At 37.2% G+C, this 13,379-nt stretch overlaps 1 protein-coding gene across 1 annotated transcript in view; it reads left to right on the top strand.

Moving 5' to 3' along the window:
* Window positions 1-13,379, top strand: part of PCDH17 (protocadherin 17) — a gene marked incomplete at both ends in the record, with an annotated part of 108,249 nt that overhangs the window by 65,495 nt on the left and 29,375 nt on the right. The gene's annotated exons all lie outside the window — the stretch shown is intronic.

Here is a 13,379-nt window from a genome sequence, read left to right as displayed (position 1 = left end):
ATCATTAGGAAATACTTGCATCAAGTGTAATCATTTGTGTGTGATATTTTATCATTTATTTATTTATCTATTTATTATTAAAATTCTACTTTTTTAGAGCAATAATTTGACTTTTTTTTTTTTTTAGGGTGGGAGAATCCATCTCTTAAGGAGACAGTCTTCCATTTTTTTAGGCACCTGCTTACATTTTCAGATGGTTCTCTCCCCATTGAACTGTATGTACTTATTTTTATTAAGTGAAAACCCCATGAATACAGGCTGGTTTTCCACTCTTTCTAGAATGTAATGGCTATACAGAGTAGTTCTTGTTTATTCATGAAATGAAATGGTTTTTATGCATATTAGCCATATTGCAAAACTGCAATTTAGCAAAATTTTGCATGAGTGTTTTGTGCTAGAAATCAAAGATACCTTTTTTATTCCTGAAGAGATGCTAGTTTTTTAACCTATATTTTTAGATTTATGTTAGTTAACATGTTTAACATCTAATATATACAACTTATTTAGAAAAAAATGCAAAGATCTTGCCAAACAAGCAAAATAGGGAAAATCATGTTAAAAAGCTAGTTGTCTCGTATATCTAACATGAATAGCTCTGTTATCTTCTATGCTATATATTTAGGTTTATTAGAACATGTTTCTACCAAAAGTGAACTATGAAAAAGTTGTTACCAAATTACAAGGTGATAAGAATGATTGCCTTTATATTCTCTTACATAGAATCAAAAGTCAAATACTCTAGAATGTTTTTTTTTAAGTCATATAATACTAATAATGAAATGAAACACAGAGTCTACATGTTTAGCATCCTCATCCTATAGCTCAAAACAAAAATGATTTTTTTTAAAGTCTACAAGGAGAGTTGTCTGGGGTACTTCAGATTAAATGAATTTAAAATATCTTTTGTTATATGAAATCAAATAGATAATAATTCTACTTTGGATTTTCATCATTCTTTTAAATATATTAAAATACAGTTTAGTATTCCATATATTCTTCAGTTTCTTCCATGGATAAATGAGTCATAGCAATGGAGAATCTAAATTTAATTACACTAAACACGCGTAATCTTGGTAAAGCCATAAAATGTATATTTCGGGGTAACAGTGTACACAAAGATTTCATCAAGTGGATTTTTACCTTGACCTGATGTATTTTGTGACATCTTAGACCAATAAAATGTTCTGAATTGATTGAATTATTGCATTTTTTTTAATTAGTTTCTGCTTTATAACAAAGTGAATCAGTCATACATATACATCTGTTCCCACATCCCCTCCCTCATGCATCTCCCTCCCTCCCACCCTCCCCATCCCACCCCTCCAGGCGGTCACAAAGCACCGAGCTGATCTCCCTGTGCTCTGCGGCTGCTTCCCACTATCTATCTACCTTACGTTTGGTAGTGTATATATGTCCATGCCTCTCTTTCCCTTTGTCACAGCTTACCCTTCCCCTTCCCCATATCCTCAAGTCCATTCTCAAGTAGGTCTGTGTCTTTATTCCCGTTTTACCCCTACGTTCTTCATGACATTTTTTTTTTTTTTAAATTCCATATATATGTGTTAGCATACGGTATTTGTCTTTCTCTTTCTGACCTACTTCACTCTGTATGACAGACTCTAGGTCTATCCACCTCATTACAAATAGCTCAGTTTCGTTCCTTTTTATGGCTGAGTAATATTCCATTGTATATATGTGCCACATCTTCTTTATCCATTCATCCGATGATGGACACTTAGGTTGTTTCCAGCTCCGGGCTATTGTGAATAGAGCTGCAATGAACATTTTGGTACATGTCTCTTTTTGAATTATGGTTTTCTCAGGGTATATGCCTAGTAGTGGGATTGCTGGGTCATATGGTAGTTCTATTTTTAGTTTTTTAAGGAACCTCCATACTGTTCTCCATAGTGGCTGTACCAATTCACATTCCCACCAGCAGTGCAAGAGTGTTCCCTTTTCTCCACACCCTCTCCAGCATTTATTGTTTCTAGATTTCTTGATGATGGCCATTCTGACTGGTGTGAGATGATATCTCATTGTAGTTTTGATTTGCATTTCTCTAATGATTAATGATGTTGAGCATTCTTTCATGTGTTTGTTGGCAGTCTGTATATCTTCTTTGGAGAAATGCCTATTTAAGTCTTCTGCCCATTTTTGGATTGGGTTGTTTGTTTTTTTGCTATTGAGCTGCATGAGCTGTTTATAAATTTTGGAGATTAATCCTTTGTCAGTTGCTTCATTTGCAAATATTTTCTCCCATTCTGAGGGTTCTCTTTTGGTCTTGTTTATGGTTTCCTTTGCTGTGCAAAAGCTTTGAAGTTTCATTAGGTCCCATTTGTTTATCTTTGTTTTTATTTCCATTTCTCTAGGAGGTGGGTCCAAAAGGATCTTGCTGTGATTTATGTCATAGAGTGTTCTACCTATGTTTTCCTCTAAGAGTTTGATAGTTTCTGGCCTTACATTTAGGTCTTTAATCCATTTTGAGCTTATTTTTGTGTATGGTGTTAGGGAATGATCTAATCTCATACTTTTACATGTCCCTGTCCAGTTTTCCCAGCACCACTTATTGAAGAGGCTGTCCTTTCTCCACTGTACATTCCTGCCTCCTTTATCAAAGATAAGTTGGCCATATGTGCGTGGGTTTATCTCTGGGCTTTCTATCCTGATCCACTGATCTATCTTTCTGTTTTTATGCCAGTACCACACTGTCTTAATTACTGTAGCTTTGTAGTATAGTCTGAAGTCAGGCAGCCTGATTCCTCCAGCTCCGTTTTTCGTTCTCAAGATAGCTTTGGCTATTCGGGGTCTTTTGTTTTTCCAAACAAATTTTGAAATTTTTTGTTCTACTTCTGTGAAAAATGCCAGTGGTAGTTTGATAGGGATTGCATTGAATCTGTAGATTGCTTTGGGTAGTAGAGTCATTTTCACAATATTGATTCTTCCAATCCAGGAGCATGGTATATCTCTCCATCTATTTAAATCATCTTTAATTTCTTTCATCAGTGTCTTATAATTTTCTGCATACAGGTCTTTTGTCTCCTTAGGTAGGTTTATTCCTAGATATTTTATTCTTTTTGTTGCAATGGTAAATGGGAGTGTTTTCTTGATTTCATTTTCAGATTTTTCATCATTAGTGTACAGGAATGCCAGAGATTTCTGTGCATTAATTTTGTATCCTGCTACTTTACCAAATTCATTGATTAGCTCTAGTAGTTTTTCGGTAGCATCTTTAGGATTCTCTATGTATAGTATCATGTCATCTGCAAACAGTGACAGCTTTACTTCTTCTTTTCCAATTTGGATTCCTTTTATTTCCTTTTCTTCTCTGATTGCTGTGGCTAAAACTTCCAAAACTAGGTTGAATAAGAGTGGTGAGAGTGGGCAGCCTTGTCTTGTTCCTGATCTTAGTGGAAATGGTTTCAGTTTTTCACCATTGAAGACAATGTTGGCTGTGGGTTTGTCATATATGGCCTTTATTATGTTGAGGAAAGTTCCCTCTATGCCTACTTTCTGCAGGGTTTTTATCATAAATGGGTGTTGAATTTTGTCGAAAGCTTTCTCTGCATCTATTGAGATGATCATATGGTTTTTCTCCTTCAACTTGTTAATATGGTGTATCACATTGATTGATTTGTGTATATTGAAGAATCCTTGCATTCCTGGAATAAACCCCACTTGATCATGGTGTATGATCCTTTTAATGTGCTGTTGGATTCTGTTTGCTAGTATTTTGTTGAGGATTTTTGCATCTATGTTCATCAGTGATATTGGCCTGTAGTTTTCTTTCTTTGTGACATCCTTGCCTGGTTTTGGTATCAAGGTGATGGTGGCCTCGTAGAATGAGTTTGGGAGTGTTCCTTCCTCTGATATTGTTTGGAAGAGTTTGAGAAGGATGGGTGTTAGCTCTTCTCTAAATGTTTGATAGAATTCGCCTGTGAAGCCATCTGGTCCTGGGCTTTTGTTTGATGGAAGATTTTTAATCACAGTTTCAATTTCAGTGCTTGTGATTGGTCTATTCATATTTTCTATTTCTTCCTGAGTCAGTCTTGGTAGGTTGTGCATTTCTAAGAATTTGTCCATTTCTTCCAGGTTGTCCATTTTATTGGCATAGAGTTGCTTATAGTAATCTCTCATGATCTTTTGTATTTCTGCAGTGTCAGTTGTTACTTCTCCTTTTTCATTTCTAATTCTACTGATTTGAGTCTTCTCCCTTCTTTTCTTGATGAGTCTGGCTAATGGTTTGTCAATTTTGTTTATCTTCTCAAAGAACCAGCTTTTAGATTTATTGATCTTTGCTATCGTTTCCTTCATTTCTTTTTCATTTTTTTCTGATCTGATCTTTATGATTTCTTTCCTTCTGCTAACTTTGGGGGTTTTTTGTTCTTCTTTCTCTAATTGCTTTAGGTGCAGGGTCAGGTTGTTTACTCGAAATGTTTCCTGTTTCTTAAGGTGGGATTATATTGCTATAAACTTCCCCCTTAGAACTGCTTTTGCTGCGTCCCATAGGTTTTGGGTCGTCGTGTCTCCATTGTCATTTGTTTCTAAGTATTTCTTAATTTCCTCTTTGATTTCTTCAGTGATCACTTCATTATTGAGTAGTGTATTGTTTAGCCTCCATGTGTTTGTATTTTTTACAGATCTTTTCCTGTAATTGATGTCTAGTCTCATAGCATTGTGGTCGGAAAAGATACTTGATACAATTTCAATTTTCTTAAATTTACCAAGGCTTGATTTGTGACCCAAGATATGATCTATCCTGGAGAATGTTCCATGAGCACTTGAGAAAAATGTGTATTCTGTTGTTTTTGGGTGGAATGTCCTATAAATATCAATTAAGTCCATCTTGTTTAATGTATCATTTAAAGCTTGTGTTTCCTTATTTATTTTCATTTTGGATGATCTGTCCATTGGTGAAAGTGGGGTGTTAAAGTCCCCTACTATGATTGTGTTACTGTCAATTTCCCCTTTTATGGCTGTTAGTATTTGCCTTATGTATTGAGGTGCTCCTATGTTGGGTGCATAAATATTTACAATTGTTATATCTTCTTCTTGGATCGATCCCTTTATCGTTATGTAGTGTCCTTCTTTGTCTCTTCTAATAGTCTTTATTTTAAAGTCTATTTTGTCTGATATAAGAATTGCTACTCCAGCTTTCTTTTGATTTCCATTTGCATGGAATATCTTTTTCCATCCCCTTACTTTCAATCTGTATGTGTCTCTAGGTCTGAAGTGGGTCTCTTGTAGACAGCATATATATGGGTCTTGTTTTTGTATCCATTCAGCCACTCTGTGTCTTTTGGTGGGAGCATTTAGTCCATTTACATTTAAGGTAATTATTGATATGTATGTTCCTATTCCCATTTCCTTAATGGCTTTGGGTTCGTTATTGTAGGTATAGTCCTTCTGTTGTGTTTCTTGCCTAGAGAAGTTCCTTTAGCATTTGTTGTAAAGCTGGTTTGGTGGTGCTGAACTCTCTCAGCTTTTGCTTGTCTGTAAACGTTTTAATTTCTCCATCAAATCTGAATGAGATCCTTGCTGGGTAGAGTAATCTTGGTTGCAGGTTTCTCTCCTTCATCACTTTCATTATGTCCTGCCACTCCCTTCTGGCTTGTAGAGTTTCTGCTGAGAGATCAGCTGTTAACCTGATGGGGATTCCCTTGTGTGTTATTTGTTGTTTTTCCCTTGCTGCTTTTAATATGATTTCTTTGTGTTTAATTTTTGACAGTTTGATTAATATGTGTCTTGGCGTATTTCTTCTTGGATTTATTCTGTATGGGACTCTCTGTGCCTCCTGGACTTGATTAACTATTTCCTTTCCCATATTAGGGAAGTTTTCAACTATAATCTCTTCAAATATTTTCTCAGTCCCTTTCTTTTTCTCTTCTTCTTCTGGAACCCCTATAATTCGAATGTTGGTGCGTTTAATGTTGTCCCAGAGGTCTCTGAGACTGTCCTCTGTTCTTTTCATTCTTTTTTTCTTTATTTTTCTCTGCATCACTTATTTCCACTATTTTATCTTCCACCTCACTTATCCGTTCTTCTGCCTCAGTTATTCTGCTATTGATCCCATCTAGAGTATTTTTCATTTCATTTATTGTGTTTTTAATCGATGCTTGATTCATCTTTAGTTCTTCTAGGTCCTTGTTAACTGTTTCTTGCATATTGTCTATTCTATTTCCAAGATTTTGGATCTGGGAAATAGAATCTTGGATCAGCTTTACTATCATTATTCTGAATTCTTTTTCAGGTAGACTGCCTATTACCTCTTCATTTGTTAGGTCTGGTAGGTTTTTATCTTGCTCCTTCACCTGCTGTGTGTTTTTCTGCTTTCTCATTTTGCTTATGTTACTGTGTTTGGGGTCTCCTTTTTGCAGGCTGCAGATTCGTAGTTCCCGTTGTTTTTGGTGTCTGTCCCCCGTGGCTAAGGTTGTTTCAGTAGGTTGTGTAGGCTTCCTGGTGGGGGGGACTAATGCCTGTGTTCTGGTGGTTGAAGCTCGATCTTGTCTTTCTGGTGGACAGGTCCACATCTGGTGGTGTGTTTTGGGGTGCCTGTGGCCTTATTATGTTTTTAGGTATCCTCTCTGCTAATGGGTGGGGTTGTGTTCCTGCCTTGCTAGTTGCTTGGCATAGGGTGACCAGCACTGTAGCTTGCTGGTCGTTGACTGAAGCTGAGTGCTGGTGTTGAGATGGAGATCCCTGGGAGATTTTCGCTGCTTGATATTATGTGGAGCTGGGAGGTCTCTTGTGGACCCGTGTCCTGAAGTTGGCTCTCCCACTTCAGAGGCACAGCACTAACTCCTGGCTGCAGCACCAAGAGCCTTTCATCCACCCGGCTCAGAATAACAGTGAGAAAAAGTAGAAAGAAATAATTAGTAGAAGAAAGAAAGAGAGATTGAAAGAAAGGAAGAAGGGAAGTAAGGAAGGAAGGAAGGAAGAAAGAAAGAAAGGAGGGAGGGAGGAAGGATGGAAAGAAAGGAAAGAAAGGAGGGAGGGAGGGAGGAATGAAAGCAAAAGGAAGAGTGAATGGAAGAAGAGAGGGAGGGAGGGAGGAAGGAAAGAAAGAAAGAAAGACAGGAGGGAGGGAGGGAGGGAGGAAAGAAAGAAAAAGAAAGTGGAAAGAAGAAGGGTGGGAGGGAGGGAGGGATGGAGGAAAGAAAAAGAAAGAAGGAAAGGAGGAGTGGAGGGAGGGAGGGAGGAAGGGAAGGGAGGAAAAAAAGAAAGAGCAGGTAAAGTAAAATAGAGTAAAGTATGAAATATAGTAGCGTTATTAAAATTAAAAAGTAATTATTGAAAAAAAACACGGACCGAAAGAACCCTGGGACATATGGTGGAAGCAAAGCTATACAGAGAGAATCTTACACAGAAGATTACACATACACATTCACAAAAAGAGAGCAGGGGGAAAAATCAAAAATCTTGCTCTCCAAGTCCACCTCCTCGATTTGGGATAATTCGTTGTAAAAAGAGGAAAAGGGCGAAAAGTCTGAAATCTTGCTAAGTCCACCTCCTTAATTTGGGATAATTCGTTGTAAAAAGAGGAAAAAAAAGGGGGGGAAAGTCTTAAATCTTGTCCTCAAGGTCCACTTCTTCAATTTGGGATGATTCGCTGTCCATTCATGCACTCCACAGACGCAGGGCACATCAAATGGACCGTGGAGCTTTAATCCGCTGCCTCGGAGGCTGCACAGAGAGATTTCCCTGTCTCTGCTCTCACAGCTCCCGGGTCTCAGCCTTGGACCTGGCCCCGCCTCTGCGCGTAGGTCGCCGGAGGGCGTCCGTTCCTCGCTCAGACAGGACGGGTTTAAAGGAGCCGCTGATTCGGGGGCTCTGGCTCACTCAGGCAGAGGGGAGGGAGGGGAATGCCCTCTCCTCGCGCACCAGGCAACAAAAGGGAAAAAAGTCTCTTGCCTCTCCGGTAGCTCCAGACCCTTTCCCCGGACTCCCTCCGGGCTAGCACTAACCCCTTCAGTGTATCTTCCTGCCGCCAGCCCCAGTCCTCTCCCTGCGCTCCGACTGAAAGCCGATACCCGAGCCTCAGCTCCCAGCCCCGCCCGCCCTGGCGGCCGAGCAGACAAGTCTCTCGGGCTGGTGTGTGCCTGAGGGCACCGATCCTCTGTGCCAAAATCTTTCTGCTTTGCCCTCCACACCCCTGTTGCTGTGCTCTCCTCCGCTACTCCGAAGCTTTCCCCCTCCGCCACCTGCAGTCTCCGCCCTCGAAGGGGCTTGTAGTGTGTAGAAACCTTCCCTCCTTCACGGCTCCCTCCCACTGGTGCAGGTCCCGTCCATATCCTATTGTCTCTGTTTATTCTTTTTTTCTTTTGACCTACCCAGGTATGTGGGGAGTTTCTTGCCTTTTGGGGGGTCTGAGGTCTTCTGTCAGCGTTCAGTAGGTGTTCTGTTGGAGTTGTTCCACGTGTAGATGAATTTCTGATGTATCTGTGGGGAGGAAGGTCATCTCCGCATCTTACTCTTCCGCCATCTTCCTCCGGCTCCCACGAATTATTGCATTTCTTATATAAAAATTGGAGAGACTTTATAGAGGGATACATATAAAAAGAGGAGCGGTTTTTTTTTTTTTTGTTATTTTATTTATTTTTAAATAACAGAAGATCCTTTGTTCATATGCTTATTTTCAGTACCATTACTGGGAGATAGATACTTGTGGGAACAAAGTTTTCTTATTGACCCATTAGACAAATTGAGGCTACAGAGCATATAGATGTATAGAGTCACATTTTTGAAGTAAAATCAAGGTTCAAATATTGGTCTTTAGTGGATTATAAATATCATACTGCTTTAATCTTCCTGATAAATTGATGCTGATTACAGGGTTCTGGTAATTATTCCTGCCCATGTTATTGAAAATACCAACAGCATATTATGTTTTCCACAATTTCAATTAGTAATTTTGATCACTATGTAGTGAATTGAATTTATCTGCTTTACAGAAATCATTGAATAACGTGACCCTCTTGAAAAATACTACATATTCTCTTTCATTCTGAAGCTGATTCTTTTAGGTCGTAGAGATAAAATTATCAGAGTTGTTGCCTTGCAGAAATGCCTTGAATACTGCCAAAGCCGGCTTTCAGATCTAAAGAACTCAAATGAGTGGTCACCTTCTTGTTGTAGAGCATATATTTCTGAGGAAAAACAGTGATCTTTGACACCTTGTAGAAAATCAGAATGAAATATGCCAGCTGACCATTTTATGCCAACAATCGAAAGGCAAAAAGAATAATTAGAAAAGCCTTGACATCTTTTTTCCCCCACTCTGATTCATTTCTATGTAAACAGAGTTCCATTTTGACAATTGTTTAGCTCAAGGCACAGATTTGAAGTATTAGACATAATGGCAGATTTATTAGATTAACTTTTGCCAAATCTTTTAGTGTCCTAGATGATTACTGACCATGGTACAGCTGAATGGTTTCAGCTTGTATAATTGTAATGTGTGCATTCCCTTGCAGGCATTGATGCTATGTCAAAAGAGATATTAGAGGTCTATATTTAGTTATGTTTCATTGATTTGTATTTTTAAGGTTTGTGTCTGCATGCGTGTATGTGTGTGTGTGTGTGTGTGTGTGTGTGTAATAATTCATATCTCTGGTTTGTTTCTTCCTCAAATTAATAAAAAATGGTGAAAGTTTCTTCCTATTAATTTTCTAAATTTTTAAGAAATTATTCTCTTAGCTATCTTTCTAATTTTAATTATTGATCTGTTATTCTTTGATTACTCAAGTGAGCACCATCAGAATTCCTTCATCAAATTTGCACATTATATTTCTCCCTTTGTTTTGTATGATTAATTGACACCGTCTCTTTGCATACTTGCATTTTTATTCTGGATCTGATGCCTTTATATCCTTCTTTTATTTTTATATGTTGTTCTTTACTAGCTGCCTTCTCCATTAGATTTTTTACAAGACATGTTTTTATTACTACTTTTTATAACTTTTAATTTGATTTAAATATTTATGATTAGTTTAATATTTTATACGGATTTTTTCAAACATTCCCCTGTTTTTGTTCATGTTGGTGCCTATTGTTCCTCACAAAAGCAATAAAGATTTTTCTACTGCGTTTTTCTGTGTACATGTATGAAACATATTTTAATGCAGTCAGAAATGTACAAATATCTTCCAATTTTAAAGGATAAAGATTCATATAATTATCTAGACGAAATGTTGATTACAGATCTCAAATAACATTTTTGTCATATTTTTAAATAACCTTCTTGGAACAAATCAAAGGATTCTAAACTTGTCCTTTCTTTACTTTCTGGGTAGGTTATCATATGTCATGGTTTACTCAAAAAAATCTCTGTCTATACTTGTTGTTCAGGCATAATTATTAATAGTGGACTCTGTCACTTTCAGAGATACCCTAATGTGGGAAAAGAACTGTACTTGGGATCAGGAGAATAATTTTTGTTTTGCCACTACCTATTCTGGACCTCAGTTTTCTTGCCTGGAAAATGAAGACTTTTTTTGAATGATGTCTAGAATTCATCTCATTCCTAAAATATAAATTAACACACATAATTACATCCCCTTTGAGATTTAAACTGTGCAAAGATTGTGTATACATATAAAAAATAGGTGCAATGAAAGAAGCTAAGATGAATATATTTGATTTAAGAGATGGCCTAATTGTAGGAGTGAATATTTGCTTTCTTTTGCTTAGAGTTATGTTGATATTGTCCAAGTACCTTTGGAAAATATAAAATAAATTTATTAATGTAACTATCATTCTGTATGTGAGCAGTCAGTCATACACATGGAAACCTGAACTAGATCCAAGGAAAAGTTGAGGCCAAGCAAAAAAAAAAAAAAAAAAAAAAAAGAGTTAATGAGATGTAATTTTCTTGTGTCACCATTTCTTTGAATGTCAATAAACCATAAGTAAACAATGAATAGAGGCCAAACTAAAAATAAACCTCCCTCATTATTTAATTCCAGTATTAAAGATCTAGTGGAAAAGAATTGTTAAAATGGAATTCAGTTTACTAAAAAAAATCAAAGAAAGTAAAAGCTAGCATCACTTTTTCTTTAGTTTATTAAATTACCTTGCCACAGGATTGCTTTATCTATTTTGACTCCCTGATTTTTTTCATGTAAATTGTAAAAGTGGAGGGTGGGGGGAAAATACCCTGTATTGTAGACATGGGACATTCATTCTAACTTCCAGAAGGTCTGCTTCTAATTTGCTTGTGGCTCATGTCAAATCCTTCACCTTTCTGGTATTTCTCAGATGTTTCCATTAAAGGATCTCTAAAGGCAGAAGACAGTAAAGGCAGAGGACAGTAAATGTATAATTATGAGTCATCGAATGACTGCTAGGGGTGTTTAATTCTCATGTTCTAATTTTAAAATACCTGTAATTTTGCCCTCTGTTTTATGATAATATTTGCTTTACAGAGAAGTAATGATTTAAATTATTTTGCATCTATTAATATTTATCTTCAGGAACATGTATCTTGCCTATTTTTGTTTTCCGTATCTTGAACACACTTTTCTGATAGAGAAGCATAGAGATAGGTGATCAACAGCTCTGGAATTCTGATTCCATCATTACAAAAATCATCTAGAAGGAAAGCATAGTGTGCCTTTATGACCTTTTCACCTCAATTGTAAATTAATATCACCCTCACAAAATTATGTGTTTTACTTATTGTATGCTTAAATTTGGGGTAAGGGTTATATTGAGCGTATTAAAGACAAAAGCAACAACAACTATATGTTTTGCTTTGTGATGCTAAAACAGAGTCCCAAAATGAGTAGCTTTTACTTGAAAGAGGTTCTGCATTCAAACTGAGGTGTACAAATTGTACTGTACTTTCTTTGACTTGCCAATCCTGCCGTAGCGTTATAACCTACTCGTAGCATTCATTGAGTGGTTTTCGTGAACTAAGTGCTTTGCATGCATCTGCTCATTTAATCCCCACAATAACCCTATGCAGATATTTCCATTTTACAGATGAGGGAGTGAAAGAATATAGAAGTTAAGAGATCTGACCTGGAACACATGTAGTAAGTCCTCAGATCCAGCTCTAGTCTTTGCCAAATTCAAGTTCTGCCCTTCCTTAATGGTACAGCTGCCAAACACGACTTATACTTGTAAGAATCCAGCTTTAGAGATTGAAATCTTCAAGTCCCCTAGGGATTGTATGACTGTTCTCTCTTAGCCTCCGTTATGCTCTCTGAGTACTGAACGTGCTCAGCGGTATATATGCAGCTGCGTGTAGCAAGACAGGCTGTCTCTGACTTATAAATGACCTGGGACAAAGTGAGAGATTGGCATGGGCATGTATACACTACAAAACGTAAAATAGATGGCTAGTGGGAAGCAGCCGCATAGTACAGGGAGATCAGCTTGGTGCTTTGTGACCACCTAGAGGAGTGGGGTAGGGAGGGTGGGAGGGAGGGAGATGCAAGAGGGAAGAGATATGGGGACATATGTATAGATATATCTGATTCACTTTGTTATAAAACAGAAACTAACACACTATTGTAAAGCAATTATACTCCAATAAAGATGTTTTAAAAAAAATGACCCAAACACACGTAAGAACACTCTCTCTTCCTCACTGTCTCTGCCACACTCTGAACCTCTGCTGCTGACTGCATTCAGAAAGTGGGGAAAGGAAACAGACACAACTAGGGCTGCTGGACGACTCTCATGTGACATTGCTTTTCTGTGTCTCTGCAGAACTATGTATGCATGTGTGTGCAGGTGCACATATGTATTTGTGTGTTCTGTATTGATTTTGTTTTTATATCACCAGTTTACTTTTATTAAAATTTCACAATTGAGACATTTAAACTAGTTTTATAAGTGTTCTCATTTTTGTAAGATGTAATCTCTTTGGCCAGGAAGCTGTTAAACAGTTAAATAAAAGTGTCTTATTTTTTCCTAAATTTTGAGAGAATTAGAAGTTTATTAAGTCACATGAATTTGGATATAATTTAATTGTATTGCTTTTAGGTATAACATACATGAGGTATAAACTGCTTGACATGAAAGGAATTCTCTTGAGGAAGGAAAAGTCTATAGGTAATTTGCGGGCATAGTGAATTATGGGGAGAGTAAATTGGCCAAGGTGATATTTCCCAATTGGGGAAATAAAGGAAGTTTAATAAATTTAGGGATGAGAGAAAGAGTGTTCAGTAGAGGAAAGATAAGCAGGGAGAGTAAAGGAGATTGGAATAAAACCAAATCGTTTCATACATCTTCATGGAATCACTTCTGTGTATAGGAAGGAGGGAAATAGCTGTTCTTCCTCCACTTCCTATTATATTTTATTGTTCCCTATTGCTAGAACTTCAAATTAAAGCCAGAGTTAACATTCATAGTACTATAGTTCAGCCACCCTGTGA

This window comes from Hyperoodon ampullatus (genome assembly GCF_949752795.1).
Source record: "Hyperoodon ampullatus genome assembly, chromosome: 16".
In the NCBI taxonomy this organism is placed as follows: Eukaryota; Metazoa; Chordata; class Mammalia; order Artiodactyla; family Ziphiidae; genus Hyperoodon; species Hyperoodon ampullatus.
Note: the sequence above shows the minus strand (reverse complement) of the source record. Positions and strands in the feature narration are given on the sequence as shown.